We start from the raw sequence: 7,746 nt of genomic DNA on the forward strand, positions 1-7,746 counted from the left end.
TGTAATTTTTCATTTTCACTGCCCAGTTGTATCAAAATTGGTGAAACCCCTGGGGGTTTGAAATGTACACTATACCCCTAGATGAATTCCCTGAGGGGTGTACTTTGCAAAATGGGGTGACTTGTGGGGGGGTTCCACTGTATTGGTGCAACATAGCACCCACCATTCATTCCACCAAAATCTGTGCTGCAAAATCCAAAAATCACTCCTTCCCTTCTGAGTCCTGCCATGCGCCCAACTGGTATTTTTTGGTCACATGTGAGGCATTGCCGTACTCGGGAGAAATTGGGGCACAGATTTTGGGGTGCTTTGTCTCCTTCATTCCTTGTGAAAATGAAAAATTTTGAGCCAGAACTGCATTTTTGTGTAAAAAAATGTAATTTTTCATTTTCACTGCCCAGTTGTATCAAAATTGGTGAAACCCCTGGGGGTTTGAAATGTACACTATACCCCTAGATGAATTCCCTGAGGGGTGTACTTTGCAAAATGGGGTGACTTGTGGGGGGGTTCCACTGTATTGGTGCTTTGGGAGTCTTGCTAATGCAACATGGCACCCACCATTCATTCCACCAAAATCTGTGCTGCAAAATCCAAAAATCACTCCTTCCCTTCTGAGTCCTGCCATGCGCCCAACTGGTATTTTTTGGTCACATGTGAGGCATTGCCGTACTCGGGAGAAATTGGGGCACAGACTTTGGGGTGCTTTGTCTCCTTCATTCCTTGTGAAAATTAAAAATTTTGAGCCAGAACTGCATGTTTGTGTAAAAAAATGTAATTTTCCATTTTCACATCCCAGTTGTACCAAAATTGGTGAAACCCCTGGGGGTTTTAAATGTACACTATACCCCTAGATGAATTCCCTGAGGGGTGTAGATTGCAAAATGGGGTGACTTGTGGGGGAGGTTCCTAACTTTTAGCACTTATGGTGCCTAGAAACCTACATGGTGCCTAAAAAAAAATCTCATAAAAAGGAGGCTCCAAAATCAAGTAGGTGCTCCTTCTATTATGAAGCCTGTGGTTTGGTCAACGTGCACACTAGGGCCACATATAGGATATTTTTGAAAACAAAAGAATTGGGGGAATCAATTTTTCGTCACATTTCTCTAGTAAAATCTACTGTATTCGTTAGAAAAATGTATTAAAATTGAAACTCTGCAAAAAAAAAGAAATTTTGAAATTTCACCTACACTTTGTTTTAATTCCTGTGAAACACCTAAAGGGTTAACAAACTTCCAAAATGCTGTTTTGAATACTGTGAGGGGTGCAGTTTTTGAAATGGCATCATTTATGGGGGTGTCTCACATACAAGTCCCTCAAAGTCACATCAGAACTGAACTGGTCCCTAAAAAAATCAGTGTTTGAAATTTTCTTGAAAATTTGAGAATTTGCTAGTCATATTTGAAGCCTCCTAGTGTCCAAAAAAATGAAAAGGAGGTTGAAATAATGATTGCAACATAAAGTAGACATATGGTCTTTGTTAGTTATTAACTATTTTGAGTGGTATGATTATTTGTCTCACAAGCAGAAAATGTGACATTTTGCATATTGCTAAATTTTCCATTTTTTCACGATATTTTGGTATTTTGCACAAAAAAACACAGACTGTATCGACCAAAATTTACCACTAACTTGAAGTACAATGTGTCACGAGAAAACAATCTCAAAATCACTGGGATAAGTAAAAGCAAAAAAAAGTTATCCCCACTTAAGTGAGACATGTCAGATTTGAAAAAAAGGGCTCTGTCATGAAGGCACAAACTGGCTCTGTCATGAAGGGGTTAATGTGAAATGGGTCATATTGGCCCATTTCACATTTTTCACATTTTTTCACGATTTCAATGTTAAAAAATCTTTTAACATTGAAGCCTATGGAAAAATCGTGGGCATCGCGTCGGGACCTATGTTAATGGTCCCGACCGACGCGATGCCCCCGATATTTTACCTTTCCCGACAAGATTTCAATGTTAAAATATTTTTTAACATTGAAGTCTATGGAAATATCGGGGGCATCGCGTCGGTCGCGTCGGGACCAATGTTAATGGTCCCGACCGACGCGATGCCCCCGATATTGTCTCCTAGCCGGCAAAATGGACCTGATTTCAAAGGAAATCGGGTCCATCGTATGGATCGTGTACCTTAACTTAAAGGTACACGATCCATACGATTGTGGCCGTGCTAGGAAACAAGTACCAAAAAAAACATTTCAATGTCATTGGTCACATCAATTATACAGTATATATATATATATATATATATATATATGTAATGTTTTTAGTATATTTTGTATATTTAAGTTTTTTTGATGTTATTGTGGTTTTTTAAGTGCTCACTTATGCCAGCTGTAATCAACACTCCCTGTGGGGCAGTAACTTCGGTGTGTCCACAGGTGAGGGGGTGCGGCTGCCTAAGTGATTACTATTGATTGGTGGAGTTGGAACTAGTGGGTGAATAAATTATGTTAACTTGTTCATTTGGATTATCCCTGACGACAGGAGATATACTCTCGAAACATGTTGGACCATTAAATTGAATCCTTAAATTCATCCTTTTGTTATAAGGATCTGCAGTGTTTAAAGAGGGCACCGGAGCATTATTCAACAGTTTTATGAAGACAAGAGTGCCGGATCATTTGAATATATATATATATATATATATATATATAAATAGTGACAAGGAATCACATACACTGGATAAGATGAAGTTGGATGAAGTCTTTATTTTGTAGCAGGTACACAGTTTACAAGGTAATCAGCATAAGCAAGAATGGTTACAGCATTTCAGCATACAGGTGTCACAGCGTAATACAAACTTTTCAGAAAGCTCCAGTGGTCACTACCATAGTCCACATCCCGGCCTACTACTTGGGCATCTATTCCATCATCAAGAGCAATGACCCTGTGCCCTGGAAACACTTCTATTAGGGAGCCACATGTGCTGCCTGATCACATCCGTTTTCTTGCTGCTGCTCTAAAACCTGGACTGGTGTTAGGCGCTGTCCTGGGCGCCGCCGTTGCCCGGGTCTCTCTGCAGCATCTGCGCTGCCGGGACGGTGGCCATCTTCTTCCGGCATACTCCGCACGGAGGCGTCGGGGACGTTGCTAGGCAACGTCCCGAGCTTCCGCTGCCGGAGTCAGAGCAGGGGGAAGATTTTTCTGGACGCACCTGACGTCACAGCACCAGGGGGGGCGGATTCAAATAAAAGCCGGCGCAGCTTACATGCTGGTGCCGGTTATAGCGTCCAAGCCTTGTTTGTGCTGAGTCATGTTCCTGGTTCTGGAGTCTGTTGGACGGTCTCGCTATCCTGATGGTTACTTACAGTTATTGTTCCTGGTATCTGCGGAAGTCCTGTTGTATTAGACTCCTGCATTCCTAAAGTTGGAGGTCTCTATCTGCGGCGCTGGTCATCTCCCAGATAAGTCAGGGTTCACCCTGCAGTATCTTCAATTTTCCATAACCTATTATTATTACCATCTTCTGAGCATTGTTGCCATAGTGTATTATTACCATCTTCTGAGCATTGTTGCCACTGTTTATTTATTGTTAATTCATACCATCTTCTGAGCATTGTTGCCATTGTGTACTTTACCACCGTCACGCATTGTTGCATCTAGCCATAGACTACCCTGTCGTATCATTGTGGGAGCATTCCCAATCTCCCAGTGTAGTCACCCCCTTATGGGGTCCGGGGGTCTCTTGCCTCGAGTGGGCTTTAGTTAGCTGGTCCCCTTGCACTCTCCTGGCCTTGGTGGGCGCGTTGTCACTCTTAAGACCAGTTGGCATCGGGGTTGGAGCTAGACTAACTGGCTCCTTCCAAAGAACAAAGAGGGTGTACAATGATGCGCTGTCAGACAATGAGGTAGATGTTTCTTTCCTCCTTCCTTAGGTGTAACGTATTCACCCGGATATAAGCTCCAAAAATAGAAAATATAGCAGAGATAAGTAACTTCAAACTTCAAATCAGCGTTAGACTCTCAGTATTTTCATACTGTACTGACCTGAAGACCAGGCCCTATGAGCCCTTAAAGGTTTATTTGTTGTACACCAGACAATCACTTCCCCATAAGGATAAAGGCTCACCTTTTAGTAGTGCCCTATGTGCAGACAAAGGTTTCTTTTCTGGCTCCTGGGTCCTCTGGCTGTATAAGAAATTCACTCCAAAAACCGGTTCCACAAACGGTCATACACAGTTTTATTTCAGAGTCCAGAAAAAGTACAACAATAAAAAGGTAAAAAATGGCTTCACAGATGCCTATTCGTCTTAGCTCCTTATAGCTGTGTCACTTGCCCGGGTACAGAGGTGAACAGGAGTCCCAATATGATGACAAAAAAGTGGGTAAAGAAGAAAAGCCAAGGCACTGATCAGCCTACTCCACAGCACCGACACGTTTCGGACCAAACTGGTCCTTGAAAAAGTTTTTATCTCAAACTCCACCCCTTTCTGCGTCTTCAAAGATATGGATCTGGGGGGAGTTCTCCGGAAACGATTCAAAATCAGTGGTTTGAGCAGGGACACATGAAAGGTGGAAGAGATCTTCAATGATGATGGGAGCTTCAGTCGAACGGCCACTGGGTTAATTATTTGAGAGATGGCATATGGGCCTATAAATCTCGGGGCCAGTTTCAGGGTGGGCACTTTGAGCCGCAGATTCTTGGTAGACAACCAGACTCGGTCGCCCACACGATATACGGGAGCAGCGGATCGTTGCCTGTCTGCAAACTTTTTGTATTTAGCAGAAGCTTTACGGAGCGCAGAATGGACGTTTTTCCAGATGCCTGAAAAGAAGCGTAAGGAGGTGATTACAGCTGGCACTTCGGTAACAGGCAATTGAGGGAACTCGGTTACTCGGGGGTGTCTTCCGTAAACCACAAGGAAAGGAGTGGTCTGAATCGAACTATGATACATGTTGTTATGCGAGAATTCGGCCCAAGGAAGCAATTCCACCCAATTATCCTGAGATGATGAAAGGTATAATCGAAGGAAAGTTTCGTGATCCTGGTTTAATACACAACAATTGGGGATTTCCAACCACGGGCGCAAGGTGAGTTTGTAGTCTTATATATCTTCCTGAATTCTCCTTGGCGGTTTCTCGACCATATAAGGGAAATTTAGAAGGAAAGATGGTGATTATTACTGACCATCCTAAAGACCTACTGCAATGAATATATGGAATATAGAGGAAAGAAGCGTACCCTACTTACAGTAGGCAGGGCAGCGTAAAAACACGTAGCGGTTTCTTTATTCTTCTTTTCTTTCTTCTTGGTTTTATTCTTCTTCTGTTTTCTTACTTTCTGGGGACCAACTTCCACAATGTGCTCCTCGGTTGTGGTTAAAGGTGATGAGTGTTGTGAAAAAAAATGTAATATAAATTAGTAATTTGTTCACTTTATTGCAAAAAGTAAAGAGGACACCCAGTGATGAAATTGATGAAATGGTGATGATTGAGTCGTACCTTACTCACCAAAGTAAAGGTAAGGTACACATACAAAGGTTTCTTTCACTTGAAGACGTTCTATTTCATCTAAAGACCATAACAATAATGGCGTACCCCAACTCACGTCTATTAAGATTTCTTTACACACGTAGCGTGTTCTTTATATGAAGGGGCTTGACCTTGGTCAGAAGATGTAAATTTTCCTCTCCAGATGATATGGTGCAAAACAAGACAATATAATAAAGAATGTGTTAGATCAAATTTATGTGTCTCTATGTTATAACGGGCATAGAGATTTATTCTCTTAGGGGGTGTTTATATTAATCTCATTAGAGGGTACTTATGTCGTACCGTAACTCACACGTGAAAGTGCGATTAAACACTTATAAAGGTGTCTTTGTGTGGAGAACGAGTATCTCCACTGTGATGCTTCTTATATTTAATGGGTGAATGTGAGGAGAGAGGTCCCAACAGAAGGTTATATTGGCGTACCCAAACTCACAGTCATGCGATGTTTTCACCACATATAGCGGTTTCTTTTTAATCCTGGGTCTGGGGGGTCTTTGTAATCAATATAGATGGTTCCAAACAGAATGGTTCCAAAAAAGGAAGATAGTCTCTTCAGAAAATTTATTTTATTGTAAAAAACAGTGGCACAAAAATATCCTTCATCCCAACAATGAAAGGATCCCAATGAATATCCAAGCAGACTTCCACAGTAAGTCCCAAAATTTACAAAAATATGTATAAAAATACAAAACACGATAAAAAATCCTTAAAAATATTTAAAAAAATACATACAAAATCCAGAGTAAGGTGTCCAAGGGAAGAATGATGGCTGCTCACTTTCCACAGAAATCTGTCAACGCGTTTCGGTGTCTACACACCTTTTTCAAGACATATCTGTGGACAGTGAGCTACCATCTTTTATACTGAAAGCAGCCAATCAAAGTACACAGGAAATGAAATAGTTGAAATTGTACTACATTATTCAAAACCAACGTACACAATGCAAGGATTATAGTTTCTATCCTGACATGTTTAGCAATCACATTAAGTTCACAAAATTATACACATAAGGTTCAAAAAATATTCACAATCGTCCATTGTCCTGGATGGCATAAACGGTCACCATAGCAACTGCACGTCACTTCCTGTTCTCAGGTCCGTTTTGAAGAATGGTGTTTAAGCTGCGATCGTGGGTCCCTAATAGGTGCGCTATCTATCTGCACATATAGGATGAAGATCCTGGATGTCAGAGATGACATCCAGACTCAGGGAGAAAGCCGCGATTTGTGTTCAAAGTAGACGCGCTGTGATCCCCTTCTCGCTTCCGGTCGCTGGAACGCAGACTACGGAAGCCCGGATGGATCAGATGTCAGCGCTGGATATCAGCTTCCGTTCATTTGAACCGCATAACGCGGAAGTAGCTGGTTTTGACGGCCTGGCTTTAGGAATGCATTGCATGTTGCCATGGTGACCCTCATCACGCAACTATATAAACACAAAAAGAGAGCAATTAGATACTGTTAGTCTCAACAATTGACTTTAGCATATTCTAGCTGGATCTATTCAAAGCGGAGTGTATTATATATACATTTACAAACCGCTTAGTAATTGCGCTATGTTCAACATATGGATCTTGATGACTGTTCATTTGAATAGTATACACGGTACAATTGAGGAATGCATCTCAAAACTAATCACTTATATTAAGACTTTTATGCATTCCGCTAAAGCCCTATGTACAAAATTCATGAGACCGATCAGTAGACATAAACATGATTTTTGTGGGGAACAGTGACCTCGAGTTTTAAGGCACCCTATTAGAGGAACCATTTCAGCTCGAAGTCACTGTTCAAACCACCCGGTATGAGGGTATTACAGTTGAAGATGAGATTCATCTCCATTTTTGCCAGAGGGGTGGTATTATCATTATGTCTAAGATTATTTTTTACAACTCTGAGTCCACAAAATGAGGTAATTTCTGTGGGAGAGCAATTATGTACAGCTTTAAAGTGGGCTGATAGTGCATGGGATTCGAAACCGTTCTTAATATTTCGAATATGTTCTCCCAATCTGACTTTCAAAGCCCTGGTTGTACGACCAATATAATGTTTTTTACAACTGCATTCTATGGTATATATAACGTTCTTAACATTGCAGGTAATAAAATCTTTAATGTCCATTTTGTACCCATTTATCATGTAATCTGTAGTCTTATTGGATCCTCTACTTTTTATATTCTTGCATCCCACACAACTTCCACATCTGAAGAAGCCTTTTGTATTTATTCTCGACATGGGCGGTTTTG

The sequence above is a fragment of the Crinia signifera genome, chromosome 1 (genome assembly GCF_055691185.1).
Source record: "Crinia signifera chromosome 1, ASM5569118v1, whole genome shotgun sequence".
Classification (NCBI taxonomy): Eukaryota; Metazoa; Chordata; class Amphibia; order Anura; family Myobatrachidae; genus Crinia; species Crinia signifera.